Raw genomic sequence first — 25,631 nt, forward strand, 5'->3', positions numbered from 1 at the left:
TCAGACAGAAGGGGAGAAAGAGACATTCTACCAACTATTTCACTACCCTAAATGGCTCAGCCATTTCTGAGCCAGGAGAAAGCCAAGAGCCAGCAATTCCATCCTGTTGTCCCACAGATGTGTCAGGAACCCAATTACTGAGGCCATTTTCTGCTGCCTTACTAAGTGCATTAGTAGGAAGCTGGATAGGAAATGGAGTAGCTAGATCTTCAGCTATCACCCTAATATGGCATGCCAGTGTTACACAGTAGTTTAAGCAACTGCATCACAATACTAGCTCCACTATTATACAATTAATACAATTGTCTGCACTTGGAATTTCCTAAAAATTTGTAGTCACAGCTAGAAATGTATCATTTTTAGATATGATATTTTGTGGGAAGACAATTTGTTATGTAGTGTTCAGTATTCTAGATCCAAACCTACAATATATGTTTATATTAGCCATTGGTAATCAATTCATTAAGGGCTACAAAATGGTGATAATCCAACTGTATCACTGCTTTCCTGATATTTTAGAATGTTTTTAAAAATGAAACTTTCTGTCTGATGCTATTTGGCTTCCACAGGAATGGCAAGGCAAATGCTTGTATATTTCCCATTTCTTATCAGTTTCAAAATAATGAGTTGATTCTTTGGTATTCTCCAGAGATAGTCAGCTACATTTTCATGTCATTACAAACTGATATAATTAAAGATTCTTGGTGAGTTTATTGGTGCAGTCATTGTCCTTTTTTTTTTTTTTTTGACAGGCAGAGTGGACAGTGAGAGAGAGAGACAGAGAGAAAGGTCTTCCTTTGCCGTTGGTTCACCCTCCAATGGCCACCGCGGCTGGCGCACTGCAGCTGGTGCACCATGCTGTTCTGATGGCAGGAGCCAGGTACTTATCCCGGTCTCCCATGGGGTGCAGGACCCAAGGACTTGGGCCATCCTCCACTGCACTCCCTGGCCACAGCAGAGAGCTGGCCTGGAAGAGGGGCAACCGGGACAGAATCCGGTGCCCCGACCGGGACTAGAACCCGGTGTTTCGGCGCCGCAAGGCAGAGGATTAGCCTAGTGAGCCACGGCGCCGGCCCGCAGTCATTGTCCTTTATGATGTCCACCCTTTCCCATCTTACTCCAGTGTCAGTCTTTTCAGTTGACTGTTGAATCCTTAGAATACAACTCTTACAGTCATTGACAGCTTTCTTCTTATCTGATAGGTGTAGCAATATGTCCTTAGCTTATCTCGTTCACTTTCCACAACAAACTGGAACACAACCATTTTGATAAAACTTTAATTTGTCTTAACGCAAAATGATAATTTCACACTACGTAAGACTGAGACATTAGTGTTCTCAGACTTTTGATGGAGAAAGGACTGGATAATATGATTGCTGAAAGTTAAAATGTAAAACTTTGGAACAGGCAGTGTAGCACAGCAGGTAAAGCAGCCTCTTGGAAGGCTCAAATGCTTCTTCTTTGCTTCCCACATGAAAGACTTAAAAAGAGTTCGGAGCTCCTGTGACAGGAGTTTGGGGAGTGAACAAAATGATGGAAGGTTGTCTCTCTCTCTGGATCTCTCTCCCTATCTCCATCCATCCATCTATCTCTGTCATTTGCTCTGCTCTTCCAGTAGATGAAAATACATAATTTTTTTAAAGTATAACTTTGCATATGCTGTTTCCATTATTTTTTTCTTTTTTATTTGTCAGAGCGTGTAACCATTACATATCCTCTCTTGGATAGTCTTAATTCTTCCTATAAATATAAATTTAGGGCTTATCAACGTTTATGTCAATATCTCTAGTTGTTTTGGTCATCTGAAGTTTCTTCTTCAATCTATAATTAAGAAAGGGAATAATTTACAAAAATATTCCTAAGTACTTGCATGTTGATGATATTTGGTCTATTTATACTTCAAAATTAGTTTGCATGATTCAAAATCATTGCTTCACATTTTTTTTCCTTGAGTACCTTAAATATATTACTTTGTTTTCTTCTAATGAAGAATTGAGGACAATTAAATTTTTCTTCTGTTATTTATTATTTCTTCTTTTTGCCTTGATGATCAAAGAACATTCATTTCTCTATTAAGTTCAACGGTTTTATGAAGCATTGAATTTGAATTGGTGGTTCAGGGATGATTTTCTTGAGTGTACAATATATATTTTTACTATGCAATTTCAGTCAAGTTTTTAATTCCAGGAAACCATCTTGAATTATAGTTTTTAATATTTGCTGCTTCTTTTGCAGGGCTGTTCTTCTTTGGAGGTTTCTATTATTAGTGTTTTGAAAATTATTTGCCTGACATATATCTGTACTTGTCTTGAACCACTTTCAATTTTTAATTTCTTTCCTTCTTAGAAGTTTTCTGGTTTTGTCTTCCACAATCTCAAGACCTCACAATTGGTTTGACTCACTTGTTTTATCTTTCTATGTAAGCCACTATTTCTGACATGATTTGTTCTTTCCTAAGTTCTATTACCTTACTTTAATTTTTTATTTAAAAACATGTAACTGATATAAAAATTATACATATTTCCGGGGTATTATAAGATGTTTTGTTCCACGCATATATAAATTGTGTCCCCTTATACTTGAGTGTTTTAATTTTGATTTATATTATTTAATATCTCACATTATGTTTTGAATCTAGTTTATCTCAGTTAAAAATGTTTGATAACATTTCCAGATGTCTGTTGAGCTAGCTTTGTAGCATAATTTTCTTGTCTATAGGGATATTATTTTGCTTCTTATTCTTTTTTTATTTTTCTCACTGGTAGCTGTATGGAAACTGGCTTCAATTCTGTTACACCTTTTTATATGAACTTAATTTTCTTGATCTTTAGACAAAAGCAACTTTAAGGCTGCGTTTCCATATCAGCATGCCAGTCCCAGTCCTGGCTGCTCTGCTTCAGATCCGGCTTCCTGCTATTGTGCCTAGGAAGGCAGCAGATGATAGCTCAAGTATTTGGGCACCTGCCACCCATTTGGGAGACCTGTATGGAGTTTTGAAAGTACTTGGAGAGCAATCTGCCCCAGGACCTTTTCACTTACAGAGGACTTTTTGAAGTGAACAAATCCCCTCCAGTAGCAGTAGCAGTAGCAGTAGCAGTAGCAGTAGCAGTAGCAGCGGCTGTTCTTTTAAGATTTATTTATTTATTTGAAAGTCATAGTAAAAATATGGAATGCTTCATGAATTTGCATGTCATCCTTGTGCAGGGGCCATGCTAATCTTCTCTGTATCATTCCAATTTTAGTATATGTGCTGCAAAAGCAAGCACAGCTGCTGTTCTTAACTTGCTTTCTGATGTTTGAGTAAGTCCTAGTCCTCAGATCCATTAGTCTTCATGCTGTTCACGACTGTGTTCTCTTGTTTGGGTACTGACCCCCCATGACCTGTACCTTTCAGTAAGATGTCTCCAGGCCGTTCACATTTTGCAGTTTATTGGATAGTTTTTCATTTAAGTAATGGTTTTAGAGAGTACTTCTTTATTTTTTAACAGGGGAATTGAGGGAGATTCAAAAATATATGTCCCTACTATCTTCCCCAAATCCACCTTTGACTTCTACTAATTGGTTTCACCTTACACAATTGCCAGGAAGTTTCAACAAGAGGTTTATAATAAAGTAATGCAATTGATCTCTTAGCAAAGAAAATGGATGTGTTTGGGGCAGGCACTGTGGCATAATAGGTTAAACCACTACTTGGGTTAAGATACTGCTAATGTCTTACACTAGAATGCTGGTTTGAGTCACAGCCACACGGTTTCTGATCTAGCTCCCTGCTAATGCATCCAAAGAGGCAGCAGATGATGGCTCAAGTGCTTGGGCCCTGTCCCCTACATGGGAGACCTAGATGAAGTGTCTGGCTCCTGGCTTCAGCCTGGCCCAGCTCTTCCTGTGGCAACCACCTAGGGAATTAACCAGCGAATGGAAGATATGTCTCTCTTTCTCTCTCTCACTGTACCTTTCTCTGTCTCTCTCCTCTCTTTTTCTCTGTTCTTCTCTGTCACTCTGCCTTTCAAGAAGATGAAAGCAAAAAAGGACTTTAAAAAATATATTAGTTAATAGTATATTTTCACAAAAATGTCTTCAGACACATTAGCTCACCATCTGCAGATATGGTTTTCTAGTCCCAGTAGTAATGAAAGTATTCATTGTAGATATTTAAAATAGTCCCTTTGTAAACAACTTCTTGCATATGTAGACACAGAAAGAAACTCTCATTTGTTATTTTTTATTAATAACCTGTATTCAGTCTATTTTTGTGAACCAACTTTATAGTAATATAAAAATATTTATTTTGTGATCAAATTTTAAATTCTCAAGTTTTGATTATGCAATCAGCACAGGTTTTTGAAACAAAGTTGAATAAAATGAGATAGAAATATCTAAAGCATTAGAGATGAAGAGTTGAGGAGTGATATCATTGTAATAATCACAATCTCTATTACTATATTTTCTCTGACTCAGTTGTTCCACATAGTTCTCCCTCTCTCCTGAGGAAGATTACCCAATATTCAGTTTCAACAAGAAAATTTTTTATTTCTCTATAGCCTTGGAAAGTGCACAGAGAACTTATAAACTATACACTCTACTATGCCAAGTGAATTGTGGTGGAAGGATGGATGCTGATCAGAACATTTCTGAGCCCTACAGAACACAGAAGCTACTCTTCAGTGTGCAACCTATTATAATGTATATAGATTCAAATAACAGAGACCCACAAAACAGAGTTCAATCAGGAAAGGAGGATTGGTCTCTTCTCTCAGAAGTCTGGAGACATGAAATCCAGAAATTATATGATAACTAAGAGAGGATTTTGGGTACAATTATCTTCTGAATTCTACTCTACCTTTCTCTGTGAGTGGTTATCATCTTTGTAGATAAAAGGTGTAGCAGCAAATTCAGACATCATGTCTACATTTAAGTTATAAGAAATATGAACAGCAAAGGCCAAGACAAAGCTGTAAAACAAAAGTTTCAAGGAAACTGGACAAAAATTTGTAATACCAGATGTGGATAAGAGAGTGTTATAATATATGATAAACTTAGCTGGTTAATGTTGAGGTACATTTGTGTGCATATGGGTTTACTATGTCTATTCTACTCAGTTTGTGTAAGTGTAGTTTTCTGATTCCTTTGTATGTTTTTCTAGAGCTAAGGTGTGCAAAAATAATATAAAATTAACTTACACTCAAATTCCCACCTAATATACTAATCACGTTGGGATGTATTTACATTTAGTAAACAAGTGTTCTAGCAGAAATCACTTTATAAGGAGGGTAAGTCTCGAAGGTCTGCAATGGTTTGTTAAAAGGCTCAGAGCTAAGAAGTCTTAGAGCATACACATGAAAATGTTCTAAAATTACAATTCTTCTTCTTGAACTCTTGTAGCATGGTTAAGATTATGCTAACCAAGGCAAGTGCTGTGGCACAGCTGGTTAAGCCACCAGCTACAGTGTCAACATACTATATGAATGCTGGTTCTAGTCCCAGCCACTCCACTTCTGATCCAGCTCTCTACTAATGCACTTGGAAAACCAGCAGTGGATAGCCAAAGTTCTTGGGTCCCCACACCCATATGGAAGATCTGGATGGAGCTCCAAGCTGCTTGTTTTGGCCTAGCTCAGGCCTGGCTCAGTCATTTAGGGAGTGGGCCAGTGCATGAAAGATATCTACCTCTCTCTGTCTCTCCTCTCCCTCTGTAACTTTGCTTTTTAAATAAATGGGTAAATCTTAGGAAGAAAGAAGGAAAGAAAGAAAGAGCGAGAGAGAAAAAGAAAAAGAAAGAAAGAAAGAAAGAAAGAAAGAAAGAAAGAAAGAAAGAAAGACTGATTCTGCTAACCTGGCAATATGTTAAATGCTCAGGAGATATGCAAACATGAGCAAAGCATAGTACCTGCAGATTTAACAACATAATAGGAAGATAATACACAACACAAATTATTACAATAGAAAGCAAAATGTGGAAAAATCATACGGTAAAGGACAATCAGTGAGTATGAGTAGTAAAGGGCAACTGTTAGTTCATTCTAGGTAATGATGTTATAGAGGAGAAGGAGGTACTTAATCTGAACCCTGGAAGAGAAGTATGTGGCAGAATTGATATATTATCATTCATTCCAGAAGGAAAATCTGTAAGGGAGTAAAGTCCAGAGTCAGCACTATGGGCTAATTGTACTTCCCAGAAAGCATGGGGCACAACGGAAGCATTGAGTTCTCCCAGCAGATTTCAATCTGCTTATTGGAGAGTTCGGTTATGTGACTTATGCTAACTAAAAATAAAATGCTACTGTAAATTATTTTTAAATGTTTATAGCACCCCTTGAGATAATTAGAACTACTCTAACATATTGGAATTCAAGAATTGCTGGCCATGCTTCTACACAACTACAGTTGTGAATGAGCTAACCTACTCTAAGCAGAGCAGAGAAAGCTGACCTGCTGACAGTGTGACTGTCCGTGATAGTCATGTTGAGCCACTCTTACAAACAAAAAGCCTGAAACTCTTTGATAAGTAGAACTATTCACAGATCTTATTCCTTAGCATTCTTCACTCTCAATGCAATATTTATAAACAGTATCATAAAATGAATGACATTTTCATAGAAACACCATTTTAGACTGAAAAGATCTCAATACTAACCAAGATAGTAATCTCCACAGGATGCTTCAAGGACATGATTGCTGCTCTTGCTAGCTGAGTCTATTCCGTGAGGCATAGAGGAGGCAGAGAAAGATCCTATACTGAATATTTTGGATGATATAGGAATTAAGATGCTTTGTTCTTTCAAGGTTGGGTGTAAACAATAGTATTCTAGATCGTAATAACCATTATTTTGAAAGTTGGTAGTTTAATATGAAGTAGCAGCAATATGTATGCATGTGTCACTGAGGAATAAGAAAGAATTAAGAATGGTAAAGTGGAGAGGATCAGAGTTCCAGCATCAAAATGTCAAACATTTTAATCTCAAGACATTAATTTACTAGCTGGTTGAGCAGAACAGGCTGTCAAAGGAGTGTAACTCTATTCCTTTCTAATTATTACATTCTTTGACACCAAGTTCAATGAAATGGAAGTCAAGTAGCAGATGTGGTTAGCACTGAAGACACTTATTTTTGATTCAATGAACTTTTACTAGAGTAAGAAAACTATGTGAGACTCATTCTTAATATGTTTTCTTCTGAAGGGATAACACAAATCAACTTTGATGATTGTTCTTAAGCAAGTACAGATCTTTGTGTTTCCACTCAAAAACAAAAGTTAAGTTATGAACACGCAAAAGAAGAAAGAAAAAGACCATTGTCAAATCTATCATTCAAATCTGACTTGAATTCTATTTGCTTGCCCTTTTATATATGTTCTTTTGTTTTGTAAAAAGAAAGTCATAATTGGATGATGAATTAGTTTTGTATTGCTCTCTTAACATATGACCGTAAATGCAATGACTTAGAGAGCAAAGATTTATTTTTACATCTTTCTGCATGTCAGAGCTCTGACATAAGTATAAAATGGGCTAAGATCAAGGAACCAGTAGATCTCCATTTCTTTTTGGATGCTCTCACTGAGACTGTGTTTCCATGTTTTCTTTTTCCTTTGACTCCTAGAGGCTTCCTTCATTTTTTGCTTCATGCACACCCTCAACACACACTTCTATGCCATAGGCATTGCATCTCTCTTCTAGAGCCTTACTTCCATGGTCATATATTAACTATCCTCTTCTACCTCCCTTTTTTTCCTCTTCAAAGGCCTTTGCAATTGCATTGGCCACACCTACATAATCCTAAGTAATCTCTTTATTTTGAAATCAGAAGATTAATGAACCCTAAGCCAGCCGCAACTTCAATTCCCCCTTGCAATACAATGTAATAATTATGGTAATCAGGGGTTAAAACTTAAACATCTTTCAGGGGCAGGAACATTATAATGCCTACTGTAGATGTCATAATGGATCATAATTTCCATGCCAAATAAAGAAATAAAATAGTCTAGATTACTCATTACTCCACTGGATCAGTCATTTCAGGTTTCAGCTAGGTGCTGCAGCCAGTTCCTAAGAACATAATACTTCCCACTGCCCTTAGTCTTTGTTTTAAAAATTTTGTCATAACATTTTAATTGATTTACTTTTAGTCATAATCTAAATGCTCCACAAAATAAAGAGTTCAACAGGTAAAAAATAGAAAGACTACTATTCAGCAGCAATATAGGAAGGACCTCAAGATGTCAATCTGATTTATATTCATTAAATTCTTTGTACTGTGTATATTAACTACCAAAAATCAGAGAAAACATATGATATTTGTCTTTTGGAACTAGCTTTCTTCATTAAGCATAATGGTCTCCTGTTGCATACATTTTGCTGCAAAAGATGGGATTTCATTCTTTTTTGTGGCTGAGTAGTGTTCCATTCATCACTTTATGAACATCTAGTTTGATTCCATATCATTGCTACTGTGAATTGAGCTGCTATAAACATGGAGGTACAGGTAACTCTCATATGCTAATTTCATTTCCTTTGAGTATATTGCCAGGAGTGGGATGGCAGGATCATATGGAGATCTATTTTCAGATTTCTGAAGAAACTCCATACTGCCTTTTATATTGATTGTGCCTGTTTACATTCCTACGGACAGTGTATTAGGGTAACTTTTTCTCCACATTCTCACCAGCATGCTTTTTCTTTTGAACTTTTGGATGACAGTCATTCTAACTTGGGTGACATGACAGATAATTCTGTTGTTTACTTGTGTTTTCCTTATTGCTAGTGATCCTGATTTTTTTTTTCATGTGTCTTTTGCTCATTTGTATTTCATCCTTTGAAAAATGCTTGTTCACATCCATTGCCCATTGGTTGCTTTGTTGCATTTCTTAAGCTCCTTATGTATTGCAAATAGTAATCTTTTGTCAGATGTATAGTTATCAAATATTTTCTCCCATTTTGTCAGTTGTCTTGACATTATTGAGTATTTCCTTTGCTGTGCAGGAACTTCTTAGGTTGATGAAATCTAATTGTCTATTGCTTGTGTGTCTGAGGTCTTTTCCAAGAACTCTTTGCCTATGCCAGTGTCTTGCCATGTTTACCCTTTGTTTCCTCTTGTAATTTGATGGTTTAAGTCCTTGATGCACTGTTAGTTGATTTTTGTATAAGGTGAAAGGTAAGGGTCTTGTTTTGTACTTCTGCATGTAGAGATCCAGTTTCTCCAACAACATTTGTTGAAGAGACTGTCCTTTTTGCAAGGAGTGATTTTAGATTAATTGAAAGATTAGTTAATAACAGATGCATGAGTTAATTTGGGGGGTTTCTATTCTGTTTCACTGGTCCACAAGTCTATTATTTATACTGATGCTAGATTGTATTGATTGTAACAGCCCTGTAGTAAGTCTTGAAATTTGGTATTGTGATGCCTCCAGCTTTGATTTTATGGTTTAAGGTTGCTTTGATAGATACTTATAGAAGAAAATGTTTTGAATTTCTTCAGCATCCTGAATTGGATTGACAGAGGGCTGGACACCCATGTAGGACTGTGAGGTGCCCCCAGCCTCCCAACATATCACAGATTCTGGTGCCCAAGCCGCCTAGGTGGAGCACCCACAGGCCACTGGTTCTGGGAACATCTACCTCTCTGTGAAACTGGACAGTCTAGTGGGGCAGAGCTGATCCTCTGCACCCTGTGACTGTGGGAGCCTTGTGTACTGAGACTGTGGGGATTCTGTGACTGCATGAGCAGGCTCAGGGTGCAGCTGGGTCTCTGGGCAACCAATGTGTGGAGTTCCACAGGTTCAGAGCTCCCTGATTGCCTGGGGTGCGTCACTGCAGTGGGATCTGTGTTCATACATTGGACTGCACAGATCCTTTGTGAGGTTCATACAGCAGCACAGATGACTATGTACCCACTGAGGACTAACACCTGGGCATGATCACCTTGGAAGAGAACAGGTGAGGGTGTGATCACACCAACAAAGTTGAATACATCCCCTCTTCTGTTAACAAGAGGAGATCTACCACACTCAACTTGGGTGTCACCTGGATATTTGCCCTGCCCTGGAGCACTGACCAGAGCTCCCTGGCCAACCTCAGAATGCACCTCTGGGTATTCATTGAAAGTGCAGATATTCTATGAAGCCACAGAGGCATAGTTCAAAGATGAAAGATGCCATAGGAGAAAACCAACAAGTGTCTCCATAAATGCCTAAAAATAAATGAAGAATTTTAAGAAACAAGAATAAGGATGATAGCACTACACACCAAAAGAACACAACAAAACTTCAAAGTTAGAATGTGAAGAAGAAGAATGATGAAATGCCTGAAACAGAATTCAAATGATCAATCACAGGGCTACTCATAAAACCAAGAAATCCACACATGACATGAACTTCCTAAACAATGAGCCAAAATAGAACTATATCCATTATGAAGTTAGCTTCTCTCAACTATTTCCTTGTAGAAATGAAAAATTTACTAGTACAATTATTTTTCTCAATTTTTAGCCATCTTCTCATAAGAACAGGAAGTATTATGTATACCCATTAAAATTATTGATAAAAAAGGAAAGCGCACTGTGTCAAATGGACATAATTTAATTATATGCTTTGAGATGTGAACCCATTCATGTCACATTAACATAAACTAATCAAAGTAGTGAAGAATATAATTTTTATTATTGTTCAGAGTTTAAGGAAAAACATACATAAACAGAGATCAGCCCAAGAGGCAAATAAAGAAAATTAGTTTAAAGTGAAGTAGTTTCTGAATTTAGTAACAGCAAAGATGTGTTCTAAAGAAATATAAATTCACTTTTCCTTAAGGCTTTGGAAATGTGTGGGAAGAGAAATTGATGTTTTTCTTTAATAACAAAAATAATTTATGTTTTTCTTTACTCACAAATCCTTTACCCCTGAAATACATGATGAAGAAAGAGTTAACACATACATTGTAGAGCCAGATTATGGAAAATTAATTCTGTATCAATGAACCTCAGACATTAAAATTACAACTGTTGATAATATTTGCTCATCTTTATGAGCTGAGTAGCTCTTGGAGTAATTGCTTATTTGCCAAGAGTTGAAGGGAATATCATGAATTAACAAAATTATATTTATCATCTTTAATATTTTAGGATCTTTAGGTTATAAATGTGTGAGGATGGTGATGTTAATTTTATTCAATTTATGCCCCAAAACAAAATGTCTTGAAGGTGCTCAAATTAGTGTTTGAATGAAGAAATGAAATTCATGATGACATATAAGGTTTATAAGATTAATATCATTAGCTGTGTTAGTACGGCAGAAAAAGGTGAAAGAAAGTAAACCTTTAATCAGGTAAGTACTTCAAATCAAGCTTTCTCATCCTTTATTTTGGCCTCTCAAAAACTTAACCACAGCATTGAAGGAAAGAGAAAAAGGAAGGGATGGAACAAGATATAAAGATGCACATTGTGATTATGTGCAGATAGCACCTACCCCAGTGAAGAAAACATGCAGCAATTACACAGCTTCCAGACTTAACAGGTACCTTCCGCATGTGTTGTCTCAGAAGTGAAAGAGAAACTGGAGAGGGAAAAAATGTACTATAAAAATTAATCAGCAGCTGTGTATCCTTGTCTTCTGCTCCAGTACACAGCTCTGCACTATCCCACTGAGTTGGGGAAAGTTAAATGAAGACCAGATGTTTGAAGGTGACATAGAGACTATAAATGAGAACTCCTGCCATGGAAAGAAAGAGAAAACCAAATGATGCATGGTAGAGAAGCTTAAAGAAAAAGAATGTGTCCTCTGCAAGTGGTATAGGCAGTCACTTCTCTAGTTTCATTAATCAGAAAGAACATAGGTAAACAGAAACTCGTGTGCATATAGGTAAATGCATTCTTTGGGTACACATCTTGTATTAGGCCTAAATTACAATTTGGTTGCACCAATCCAGCAGGAAGGCTGCCATGCTGTCACTGTGCATGGGAGTGGTGTTTGCTGAATTTGATTATAGCTCCAGAAGTAAAAATACACAAAGCACGGGCATCTTCATATGCCTCAGGATTTTGTCGGCAAGATCTGACTGGCAGAACCTTGATCATAAACTCAGAACCTCAGTGCAAAAGCGCAAAGAGTCTAGGAAAGTGAGTTGTTACTTCTATCACAATTATGCCCTGTAAGGCCCAAAGATGCTGGGTGGCCACAAACTTAGTCTGCTAAGCTGATTTTTACTGCTTTTACTAAATGGGGCTTCAGGAAAGATTCAGTTATCAATTACTATATCTGAGTTTTAATTTAAGCTTGATAAAGATTTAGTAGTTATGTATTCACTTGGTCATTTACAAAACCATGCCAAATGTTCAGTGCAAACCTTTGTATTCATTTGATTTTTCTAAAAAAGCAATCAGTGTAGCAAAATATGAGCATCTTTTAGTGTACAAAAAATTTAGTTTAGTATCTCTAACACCTCCTGCTGCCTTTGTGACTATAAAATTTAATACCTATTTTGTTTTTTCATATTTAAAATGGAAATTTTATAGAAACTTCACAATGCATTGCACAAATTTAATAAGCGTCGCATCTAAAAATTAGGCAGTGCTAGAAACACAATGTGAGAAGAAGAAAGCAAACTGAGTTTATTGACCATTTACCATGTTCTTAAAAAAGTGTTAGCAAATACACAAATATATAAAGATGAATCAGATTTGCTATGTGCTTTCAAACAGCTAAGACTAAGACAAATAATTAGAACAGATTGGTCAAGGTGCTTGAGCTAATAGAAGTACAGGAGGGAGCTTAACAGTTTCTAAGTGGAAGTGTGATAGCTAATTTTATGCATCATTTGATTGGGCCAAGGGGTAACTAGACATTTAGTCAAATATTATCCTGAATGAATCCAAGAGGGTGTTTCAGGAAGAAATTAACATTTGGATCTGATGACTGAGTAAAGCCTGTTGCCCTTCCTAATGTGTGTGAGCCCCATCCAATCAATTGAAAACATGGTCAAATAAGAGTAAGAGGGAACTCCTCTCACCCGGCTGCTTCAGTTGGGACATTGGATCACTTCTGTCCTTTCACTGGAATCTGAACCGTTAGTTCTCATCTCTCAGGCCTTCAGATCCACATCAGAACTATGCCATAGACATCATGGATTTCCAGCTTGTTAGCTACAGATCTTGGGACGTGTAAGTCACCTTATGAAATGAACCAGTTCCTTATCACCTCAATCATCGCTCTCTCTCTCTTCCTGTCTCACTCTCTCGCTCTTTTGCTCTCTTGCTCTCACTCTCATTATCAAGCATCTGCTATATGCAGACTATGCTTTCTGGTAATCTGTATCTCTGAGAAACCTTACTAATATAGGAAATAACTGTGGAATAGTTACTTGAAGAATGCTAGTAGTTTGCAGCATAAGTAGAATTATCATTCAATTGCATTTAAAATTCCCATTTTCTCCTATAATCAAAAATCACACAAATGACTCTGAAAGACTGGAAGCAACTGATCCTCTTTCTCTCTTTCTAGATCTGTTTGGGGGAATACAGTAGCCATTAACTACATGGACTGTTGTGTACTTCACATGTGATCAGCTTAAATTGAGATGTTCTCTCAGTTTAAAATGCACAGTAGCTTTCAATATATTATTACAAAAATAATGGAAGATAAGTTATTAATATTTTCTGCATTGCTTAAAGGGACTCAAATGAGAGATTGGATGAATTGTGTGAAATAACTAACAAAAATATTTCCAAGATTTCGTGAAAAAATATACATTATCTTTTAAGTCCATCTTTCCGAAATAGAATACGTAAATTTCTTTTTATTCTTTTCATATGGCTACCAGAAAATTTGAATTGCATATGTTGTAGTTGGATTCTTAGACAGAGAGGAGAGAAACCTAGACTTTCAGCAGGAAGCAGCTTATTTGATGCCAACAGGCTCAGAAGATTTTGATTGAAGTGTGGGTCCTGACCAAAGAAGGGCGTTGTCACAAACAACTTTAATTTCCCTTTACATATTTGATGACACATATCTTGATTGAATGTTTTAGAGCTATAGCACTGCTACACAATTACTACAAGACTGCACATCATTACACTAAAATTGCTTAGGTTGTAAGGTGGCTTTTCTCAGAAAGTTCTTTTACTCCTTTGTTCCTAGAAAGTCCCTGCTGGAAATTCCCTATCATAATGTCCCTGGGTGGCTAAGCGGTTTGCCTTTACAACTCACCTCTTTTTCCTCTGCATTGGGAGGCTTCTCTGCCACAGTGTATTTCCTATTACTTTTCTGTTGGGCTGTACTAATTAAGTTCAGTAGCATGGGACTGACCTGGGAACTTATTCAAAAAAACAGACTCCCAGCCCCAGCCCTACACTGAATGAAAACTTACGAGGTCCTCAGGAGCTTTGCATGCACAGGAAAGATAGTGAAACACTGCTGTAGCCCCTTGTCCTAGACAAAGACCATCTTGCTCCAACGGTAGAAGAGATTTCATTTCTGAACCCCTTAGAAAAGCTAACAAAGTAAGGATTGTCCAGCTTCACAAAAGCCAAGAATTCTGTGTATTATGTTCCTCTGTGCTAAATTTATCTTTGGTATATACATAATGTTCAGTTGTGAAAACGCCATACTCAGCAAACCTGGGGCATAAAAAATTCCACTTTATTTTGTTGTCAGTTTTGAGAAGGAGGCAGAATGAACTGTTTGCTATCCAGCACGTAGAGCTCTTCAGCAGGCTACTGTCCCCACCTAATGTCCTTTCTGGTCCTAAGACTAGCCTGAACACCCCCTGCAGCTCCTTTGTTCAGTGATTGCACTCCCACTGGCTGCACCCGCAGCTGTTGCAATGTCTGCCTCCCCTCACTCTTCTGTTATCATCCTGCTGATCATCCCTTTGGGCCTGGCTTCCTGCTTCCTCCCATGACAGCTAATTTTGTGCAAAAGTAATCTCAGGGTAAGGTGTTTGTAGTTGATAATAGCTTAATATTTTACCTCTCCTGTAGTTTTATTGCATTTTAATAGGAAGTTCCTGGAAATAAAATGGCTTATCTTAACCAGAGGGAATGAAAGGGAAGCAGTGGAATTTGGGGGGAAAAGAGTCAGGCCAATGGGAGGGATTTTGTGGCCAGAAAGGTCCTTCAATATCATTTCATCACCCCTGTAGTCCATGTGCATCTCCATTATCCAAAATATATTTATTCAATAAGAAGACTCAGTATCTAGAACTTGTCATTGTGTGAGATAATGAGACCTGAGAGAAAAGGGAACAATCACTGAAAATTTAGGATGGCATGAGTTAATTTTGTTAAAATATTGTTACTATAACAATATGAACAACTAAAGACCCGAAACTGGATACTATCTCTGTTTCTTACAGTCAAGTCATTTATGATGTTTGTTTTAAAAAAGTTTTTTAAAAAATAAAATATAATAAAAATACACAAATTATACAGAGCAGTAACATAAAAAAATAAATTTTCAAAAACTTCCTGATGAAGATTTTGTACCTTCCAGTAAACATAGAGAAGTTTATATATAAATTTCATTTCACATATTAATGAAAACATAAAATATGTACTCTTATATCTGACTTCATTAACTAAAACTTCTAGTTCTAAATTTGAACCATATTGTGTGAAACGTAGTTTTCAAAAACTCCAAAGATAATGCATTGTATGAGTACCTCAGAGTTTAATTCTACATCTTACAACTGACAAACTCTGGGATCTTTCTAGTTAGTAATAGCATGAATAATGATGATATAAATAGTTTCATTCATGTACCCATGTGCAAAGGAACAAGGGCACTTTAAAAGGTTTATGGGAAAATGAAATTCAAAGTATGAGCTTATTGTGGTGGAATTTTTTTCACATGGATTTCAAAATCTTTTGCATCAAAATAAACTCCTACTTTTATATTCATTTTTCTACAAACTGTTTGAAGTAGCCATCTATGTGTTCACATATTCCTGATAAGTGAAATTGCCTGTTGCAAAGTGTTACAGGTTTTGCCAGCTCTTGTCTGTACTCTTGAGGGAAAGTGGTTTTTCTACTTACTACCTGTTGAATTCTTTATGTAGTGCAGGATTAAGCTTGTGAGTATAAGTTAAATTGAAAGTATGTCAGTGTAAAAATTAAAATAAGAAAGGAAGAAGGAGAAATAAATATTAGAAGCATTGGAGGGAGGGAAGCAGGTAAAAAGTATTATTGTATTCTTAAAACTGTATATAAAATAGATGAAATTTGTTACTTTCATATAGATAAGTAAATACAATTTTTTAAAAAACCAAAAAAAACACAATAATATTTATTCACCCTCCCCATCTGTAAATTGTGCTATTTAAGCTGCTTGTGAAATCAATGTGTGTCCCAGGGAATATTCTTCTTAAGGCAATGGAAAGCTCAAAAGAGCCTGGGTCACAATGCACTTGTGTATATTCCCATGTCTGCTCACATCTTACTAACCAGCATTCCATTAGGGAAGTCACATCGTCACTCTTAAAATCAACAGTAGAGAAGTACACTCTACTCACTCACCATGAGGTCGTGATATGACAAAGGTAGGAATATACCAAAGACCTTTAAAACAGTTGTGGAAAATGAAAATAAAGTGACCTGGATTTTCAATGAATTCTTTGAAGTCACTTTGTATACCACTAATGTGGTGAAAAAGTTGGTTCAATAATTCAATGTAACACACAGCTTACATATAGGATAAGCTCTTTAGTAGATTGTCCTAACAGTTTTTTTTTTTTTTTTTTTAAGGATTCATTTATTTATTTGAAAGTTGGAGTTACACAGAGAGAGGGGAGGCAGAAAGAGAGAGAGAGGTCTTCCATCCTTTGGTTCACTCCCTAATTGGCCACATGGCCAGAGCTATAGGGATCCAAAGCCTGGAGCCAGGAGCTTCCTCCAGTCTCTCACGCGGGAGCAGGAGCCTAAGCACTTCAGCTATCTTCTACTGCTTTCCAGGCCCCAGCAGAGAGCTGGATTGGAAATGGAGCAGCCAGGACTAGAATCAGAACCCATACAGGATGCCAGTACTGAAGGCGGCGGCTTTACCCGCTACGCCACAGTGCTGGTCCCCGTCCTAACAGTTTTCTAAATTTTTACAACATTTTCAACTTCAACTGTAGTATATGAACTTCCTGATAGGCCCCAAAACTCTCTACTATTTAATATTATCAGTTCTCTAAACTTGCCAGTCAGGTTAGGATATACACCACATTGTTGTTTCAGTTAGCTTTTTACTGATTTTTAATAAGGTTATGAAGCTTTTAGTTTATTTATCACCACCTTGAATAAACTCTTTCTTAAAAAAAAGTTACACTCTGGGCCAGCGGCGTGGCTCACTAGGCTAATCCTCCGCCTAGCGGCGCCGGCACACCGGGTTCTAGTCCCGGTTGGGGCGCCGGATTCTGTCCCGGTTGCCCCTCTTCCAGGCCAGCTCTCTGCTGTGGCCAGGGAGTGCAGTGGAGGATGGCCCAGGTGCTTGGGCCCTACACCCCATGGGAGACCAGGAGAAGCACCTGGCTCCTGCCTCCTGCCATCGGATCAGCGTGGTGCGCCGGCCGCAGCGCGCTGGCCGCAGCGGCCATTGGAGGGTGAACCAATGGCAAAGGAAGACCTTTCTCTCTCTCTCTCTCACTGTCCACTCTGCCTGTCAAAAAAAAAAAAAAAAAAAAAAAGTTACACTCTGGCTGTGCTGTAACACCTGCCTTGTGTCACTTTTTTTTTTTTTTCCAAATTTTAGCCATTCTGATAGTATGTAATGATATTTTATGTGGTTGTACACAGTTACGAAGACCAATAATGTTTACACTTTCGTATTTGCTATTGACAAACAGAACTTGGTGAACTAGCTCTTCACGTGTTTTGATAACTTTTTGATTGGGCTATTTGATTGCTATTTGCTTTGCTGTTGAGTTTTGACAGTTCTTTATATATGTTAAATATTAATATTGTGTCAGATATGTAGTTTCTGAATATTTTCTCTTTAGCTGGCCTTTTCATCCTCTTAACTGGTATTTCTTAGAGAAAAGGTTTTTGTTATTTTTGACAAAGTTCAATTTTTTCATTTAAAGAGTATGCTTGTATGAACTTTTGCCTAATTTCTGAAGATTTACTACTACTTTTTTCTGAAACTTTCATGTTTTTAAATTTTGTTTTCCAGTTTGTGATCTAAGAGCATTTAACCTAACAGTTAAAGCAATGGTTAGTATCCTCATGTCTCGTACCTGAATATGATTCCTGGCCCTAGTGTCTGACTCCAATTTCGTCCTATAAAACACCCCGAGAGGCAGTGTTGCTTGCTTTAGAAACTGAATTCCTGCTACCCACCTGGGAAATCTGGGTTCAGTTCCTGGTTCCTGGCTTTGGCCTGTACCAATCCCTGACTACTGGGGACACTTGAAGAGTCAACCAACAAATGGGAGTGCGCTCTTTCTCTCCTTCTCTAAATAAATGTTAACAATTTGTTATCTACTTTGTTAATTTTTATAAAACCTAAGACTTATCTCAAAAGTCCTGTTTGTTTGCTCAATGGATGTCTAATTTTTTTCACACCAGTGGTTGAAAAGGTTATCTCTTCCCCACTGAATTGTTTTTGTTCCTTTGTCAAAATTTAGTCAGTCTTTGGGTGTGCATTTAGTACAGTGGTTCAGATGATGGTTGAGCTATTTCATACCTGACTTCAAATTCCAACTCCACTTCCAACTCCAGCTTCTGTTAATACAAGCCTTGGGAAACAGAAGGTGATAACTCGAGTATTTAGGTCCTTGTCACTGGAATGGAAGACCTAAATTAAATCCCAGGCCAGCTTTGACCTGGCCACAATTTAAAGACTAGAAGTATTTGGTAACTGAACCACTAGATGGAAAACTCTATTTGTATCTATATCTGTCTCTCTTCATTTCTTTCAAATAAAAATTAATAAATAATGAAGATATTAAAATAAAATTCTAATGAAAATCAATATTTGTGTGAATTTGTTTCTAGATCTCTGTACTATTCCATTTGTACATTGGTCTATGTGCCTTTACTATACCAGTATCACATATTCTGAAACACTGTATCCATTTAACACATCTTGAGAACAGGTAAACTGACTCTTCCTATTTTATTTTTCCTCTTCAGTTATTTTAAATTTCTCTTTTCACAAAAAGTTTTAAATATGCATATCTATACCTACCAATAGAAAGTTCTTTGCGTTTGATAGGAATTGTGTTTGATCTATATATCACTTTGAAGAAAATCTATCTTTACTACATTAAGACCTCAATCCACTGAAAGACGTTTATTCTGATATTATTTAATTTCTTTCATTAATGATTTTCATTTTTAGCATATAAGTCTTACAGGTGTTTTACTTACACTGATAGTTTCTGTATCTTGAGCAAATTGATTCACTGATATAGTAGGTAAAACTTAAATGTTTTCTGTTTGTAAGGCTGAACTTTCTTTTGTAGGGGTTTTTGCCTTCTATTTTCTCTTATCTGTACTTTGGGGTTCCCAAGTCATAGCATCTTCTTAGTCTGATATATATGAAGCACAAAGAAAACATCAGAAACTGATTACCAGGTTGTTCTTCAGGTCTTGAAATTTATAGTCAGATTTAATCCTTCTCTCCATCTTGCAGAATCTTCCTAGGATTGTTATATAAATATCACCCACGGTTGCATGTTGTACAGAAAAGAATAGGGAAAAGCACATCTATTCCATCTTCCCTGATAGAGCAGTCTTAGCATACACAGGACCACTAGAGGTTCTCAGATTTTATCTAGTGGCTCCATAGGGGCTCCTCTCATAGGCATCCATTGTTGAAGGTGAGCACTTAAATTCCTACAATTGCTCTGATGATGAACTATAAAAGTTCTCATTATTTCTGTTAAGAAATAATGTGTATTTAAACACATTCCACCTGACAGAGCCCCTAGACAACAGCCGTTATGAAGAATCAGCTCTTAGGATCATGGAGCCATTCTTCATGGTGATGGATGAAAATTGCAGAACACAAACGTCAGGATCAGAAGAATATCTGCTTCATCCCACCTCTCCCTCATTCCAAAATAAGTGAGACAGAGATAAGGGACTTAAGACTTTTCTAATCAGCACCTGTGGCATAGTCCTGTTGCCTCATTTTTGTTAGAAAGGAATCAGAGCATCTGATTTCCATTGATTCTTCTATCCTCTCAGGCTGAAAGGAAAGAAGGAAAGATTATCATACTGAACAAATTCCCTGAAACGTTTTCTGTAGATGACAGTGTTGAGGAACAACATCGATTTGGCTACAGCTTCAGCAAACTCTTACTGTGGCCGCTTGTCTACTTGCTTTAAAGTCAATGTTATTTCTTATCAACGACTTCTCCCTCTGTTTGCTCTCGATTTGGGAAGTCATTGCCTGGTGTGGCTTTTCCAGACTGGCCCTCTGCACATGGGTCTAACTCCACCTGAAGGCATACTCCAACTTGTAGCCTTCATTGTGTCTATTGTTCATTACAAAGGCTCCTGCAGCACAAACCATGGGCAGAGGCATTGTGCCAAGCATGCCATGTGAATGGACAACCTGCATGAGAACCATCTGGAATGTGTGTGATTGACCTACTTGGCATCGTACTTCCGAGAGCAGTAACTTTGGGCATCTCTGTGGGGGCAACAGGAGGATGCTGGCTAATACCAACAACTCCACTAAGATCTGTTTATATATCTGCAGAAAGAGTTCAGCTGTTCTGTAACTGAACTATTATCAAAGAGCCTCTATCTTTCACAGACATAAATATACTGCACCCAGCTCTCGATGATGCACATCCAGACTCTGTCTTGTAATTCCTCTAAATTTCCAGTGCTTAAACCCGTGCAGCAATCTCGCCTTCAGCCCTTGCTCCATGGTTGGAAAGGGTTTTCTTATTCACCCAGCGTCATCTCAAAATCTCAGCTGAGGCAATTTTCAAAACTTCTTCTCCAGCCAGAAAGAATACATACTCTATATTTCACTGCATGTTTGGGTTCAAGGGAAAATGTTACATTAGCACTCATGCAACTCGTTTCTCTATCCCTGACTTTTTCAATCTTCCTCCATCCACACTCTTTTGTATACCCCATTTTTTGAGAATCAACCTCTGTGCCCATCGTAGTCTATAGCACCTAGCACACAGTCAAATAGGTCTTGAATTTATTACTGATGACAATTTTATTGCATACATTAGATTTCTATCAGTATTGATTCACCCAAGATTTAACTTCTTGTTCAAGAGAAAATTTTCAGTGTCCCATGCTGGAATGTACTTTTTTTTTTTTTTTTTTGGACAGGCAGAGTGGAGAGCAAGAGAGAGAGACAGAGAGAAAGGTCTTCCTTTGCCGTTGGTTCACCCCCCAATGGCTGCTGCGGCCGGCGCACTGCGCTGATCCAAAGCCAGGAGCCAGGTGCTTCTCCTGGTCTCCCATGGGGTGCAGGGCCCAAGGACTTGGGCCATCCTCCACTGCACTCCTGGGCCACAGCAGAGAGCTGGACTGGAAGAGGGGCAACCAGGACAGAATCTGGCGCCCCAACCTGGACTAGAACCCGGGGTACTGGTGCCACAGGCGGAGGATTGTCCTATTGAGCCGAGGCGCCTGCCCACTGGAATGTACTTTTGCTCTCTGTATACATACACAAGAATATACACAATAGTGATGATTTACTTAAGGAATCCTTTGAGGAAATTCTTTTTTTTTTACAGATTTATTTATTTATTATTTGAAAGTCAAAATTACACAGAGAGAGAAGGAGAGGCAGAGAGAGAGAGAGAGGCTTTCTATCCTCTGGTTCACTGCCCAGTAGGCTGCAATGTCTGGAACTGCGCCAACCCGAAGCCAGGAGTCAGGAGCTTCTTCCAGGTCTCCCATGTGGGTTTCAGGGACCCAAGGGCTTGGGCCATCTTTCACTGCTTTCCCAGGCCATAGCTCAGAGCTGGGTCAAAAGTGGACCAGCTGGGTCTCAAAACCGGCACCCACCCAGCAGTGCAGGCGGCGGCTTTACTCACTACACCACAGTGCTGGCCCCAAGAGAGTTCTTATAAATAGATTTTATGAGACTGTATTACTTACTGCCTTTTAAAAATGGTTAATGATTAGAGATGAATATTGACTCAAAGTTATAGAAAATAACTTCACTTATTCATTATAAGAGTATATTTCAGATTTGAGGGTACACCAGTAAGAATTATCCAATTATTTTAATAGTAGTAATGTTTAAAGACATCTTTGAAAATTCATCACTTTCTGATATTTTCTCTTGGAAAGTCGTTTTAAATTACTCCAATTTTGCATTTATAAATAAATTATTGTAAAATAATTTAAGTGAATATACTTTCTCTTCAAAGGAAAGTGAAAAAGACACATCCTAAGAGAATCAAAAGTCTCAAATTAAGCATTAATATTTTGATATTAATTTTAAGGTGGGTGATGCTGCCAAGAAAGCGGTGCCATTGTGCTTTGCTGTGCTAAGGATATAGCAGGTAGCTGCTACCACTTCTGCCTGATAAAGCTTTGTGTACATTTGGGCTCTTGCTTGGAAGATAAATGAGCGCACTTCAGGGTTTGGTCTATAGGCAGATGATTGAAATTCAGAGGGTATTTTTATGCATTCAAGCGAGTATTTCCGACAGTACATTTCTGTGTGGGTGGTCTCAAAGGGAGTAGATGAATGGAAACAGAAAGAAAGATTGTTTATAGGGAGGAAATGAAAGGCATTAGTTTCTATGGAGGACAAGCAGGTGACCTAGATTCCCCACACTGGATGTGTACTCTGATGGACACTGTTTAAAAGACAGAAAGAAAAAAAAAATGTTTGATAGAAGCCCTGGCTTTAGTTTCCAGCCAATTCGCATCAAGTCTCTTTGAAGAGGATTGCTGATCCCAAGAGAAGCTTTTATTTGATATCCGTTTCATGTGCCGGGTTTATGTAGGGCTCAGATAATCACACAGGAAAGTTCTCACCGAGATTGCTTAGTCTATCCCTCGCCGTGGCATGCTGTTCTTTGGACCTTTGAGTTTAAACAAACAAACATGAAATCTGAACGATTCACTTGTGATCCTCAAGTCGTTGATCCCTTTCTAGAAAACTGTTCTTATTTTCTTGTGAAATTGAAAAGCAACTTGATGCAATTCTGTAACATTCCTTTGTTTTGAAAGGAATGTGAGTGAATGTGATATGCAAAGATGTGGAATAGAAGACAGAAGTAGTGTATGAAAGACCATGTGTTTATACCATGGCTTCCATCATGACTGTAAAAGTTCATTGATAGTAGAGAACAGAATTGTGTACGTGCATGTGTGTTTGTCTTTTTTATTATTTATTATTTTTTTTTTTGACAGGTAGAGTGGATAGTGAGAGAGAGAGAGAGAGAAAGGTCTTCCTTTGCCGTTGGTTCACCCTCCAATGGCTGCCATGGCTGGCGCACTGCGGCTGGCGCACCGCGCTGATCCGAAGGCAGGAGCCAGGTGCTTCTCCTGGTCTCCCATGGGGTGCAGGGCCCAAGCACTTGGGCCATCCTCCACTTTATTCCTGGGCCATAGCACAGAGCTGGCCTGGAAGAGGGGCAACCGGGACAGAATCCGGCACCCCGACCGGGACTAGAACCCAGTGTGCCGGCGCCGCTAGGAGGAGGATTAGCCTAGTGAGCCGCGGTGCCGGCCGTGGTTATGTCTTCCTATCTGCAGCAACTAGCAAAAATCTGATTTGTGGATGGTGCTCAGCACTATGCACTGAAAAAGTGACTCTTGTGGTTTATCATTACAGCTTTCTAAATCAAAGCATTCTGAAAACCATCTCAAAACCAGCAGTATGAATAACTAATGGATTCTGTCAAAATGCAATGATGTTCTAAAAGCTTTTAGTAGTTTTAATTTGCTTGTCGCTTATAATGTAAGTGGTAGATAGGGGTTTGTTAGTTACAGCTTCAGAAGGTTCAACCGTGTTTGACACATGATGTGGATCATAGATAGTTGATCAGGCTGAAATATGTAGTAGAGATGGTACGCATAACCACATATATGGATGTAATGAAAGAGATGTTCAGACCTTTGTCCAGAACCTCAAATACAGAAATGCCTACAGATTCTCTTAAATCAATCATTCACAGACATGGCAAAGTCAACATTTTATAAACAGAACTTGTGGTTATCTTTCTGTTTTCTCTCTTAGAAAATGTCATGACTATCTCCTCAATTGCATAAGTCAAACATCTGAGAGCTTTTATTGTAATTTCCGTTTTCTTTGTTGTTTCCACATGTAATTAATCATTAAGTGTTATAGTTTGTACTTGAGGTTGGTGGGCCTTCCACTGGGGACTTGAGCATGTATAGAATGTTAATTAGTGGAAATAGTTGATTTTTACTCATCTTCAATCTCATCAACTTACCCTGAATGTTTGTTGATTTTTTTTTCTTGTTCCCTTTTTCCCTTCCTTCCTTCCTTCCTTCCTTCCTTCCTTCCTTCCTTCCATCCTTCCTTCCTTCCATCCTTCCTTCCTTCCTTCTTAACTGCCCTGTGCTAAGTCTTATGCATAGCTGATCTGTTGTTTCTCTTCAGGATCACTGATGTTAATGAATGTTCAATATCCTAAGTGCTTTCCTAATGGAAACCACTTAAAATTTGGACTGGAGAAGCCCTTTAAAGTTTTTCTTTATTAAATTTTCACATTAATTGGTACATTTCAAGAGCCAGTGTTTTTCTTGGCTTCTAATATTTTTTAGTCTCATGTTAATATGAACCTCTTCAATGATTTTAGTTACTGTTTATACTTTCTATTATTAAAGGGAAGAAAATGCAATTTTTAAAAATTATAGTAGTTTTTTTAGTTAACTAATAGTAAACAAAAGGAAAATAATTTCAAAAATGTTTATCAGAATTAAAAAATACTTAAAATATTACAAATGAACTAGCACGGTATGTGCAAAATATACACATAAAACATGTAAAATTTTTATAATAGAAAGTAAAGAAGACATTGGAAATGGAGGCATACCATGTTTATCACTGAAAAATTCAGTATTATGAAAGTAATATATTATCACCATAATTCTAATAAGCCTTTATGTAGAAATTAGCGAGTGAATTCTAAAGCTTAGCAGTATAAGAATAAATGAGATTAGTTTTTCCTTAAAAGTTTGGTAGTATTCAGTAATTAATTCACTAAGTCCTGGACTTTTCTTTGTTGGGGTGCTGTGCTCTTTATCACCAATGCAATCTCAGTCCTGGTTATTTTTCTGTTCAGATTATGTCTTTTTGCCACATTTTTGATAAATTATATTGAAATATAATGCAATATTTTTAATTTAAAAATTCTTAATTGTAAAATACAAATTGTGGGGAGCAATCCGGACTAGACTAAGTTACTCGAATTAAGACTTATTCTATGCATCTGCTCTCCCACAATATGGCGCTGGGAGAGAAGTAAACAGCTTCCGCGCAGCTGCCTCCAGTTCAACTAATAAACTGTAGGACTTGCTCCTGATTGGAGAGCAGCGTACTCGGCGTGTGGGCAGCCGAGTTGGGATTGGCGGAGGAGGACTATAAAGGAGGAGAGAGACGGCATGCACCAGGAACATCTATGGGGAACATCTAGCTGAAGGAACACCTGTGCAGCCCCCCAGAAAGCCGGCCGGCGGTGTGCCGCTCCCCTGCGGAAGTGGGG

General features: G+C 37.8%; 1 protein-coding gene and 1 non-coding gene across 7 annotated transcripts in view; one reads left to right on the top strand and one right to left on the bottom strand.

Moving 5' to 3' along the window:
* The window catches only part of RIT2 (Ras like without CAAX 2), a 346,805-nt gene that overhangs the window by 96,097 nt on the left and 225,077 nt on the right, over positions 1-25,631 (top strand).
* On the bottom strand, positions 3,160-3,266 carry LOC127492521 (U6 spliceosomal RNA). The gene has a single exon (XR_007922036.1). It is a non-coding gene; the product is annotated as a U6 spliceosomal RNA (small nuclear RNA).

Source organism: Oryctolagus cuniculus, chromosome 10 (genome assembly GCF_051225735.1).
Source record: "Oryctolagus cuniculus isolate XC-2025 breed Fujian yellow rabbit chromosome 10, ASM5122573v1, whole genome shotgun sequence".
In the NCBI taxonomy this organism is placed as follows: Eukaryota; Metazoa; Chordata; class Mammalia; order Lagomorpha; family Leporidae; genus Oryctolagus; species Oryctolagus cuniculus.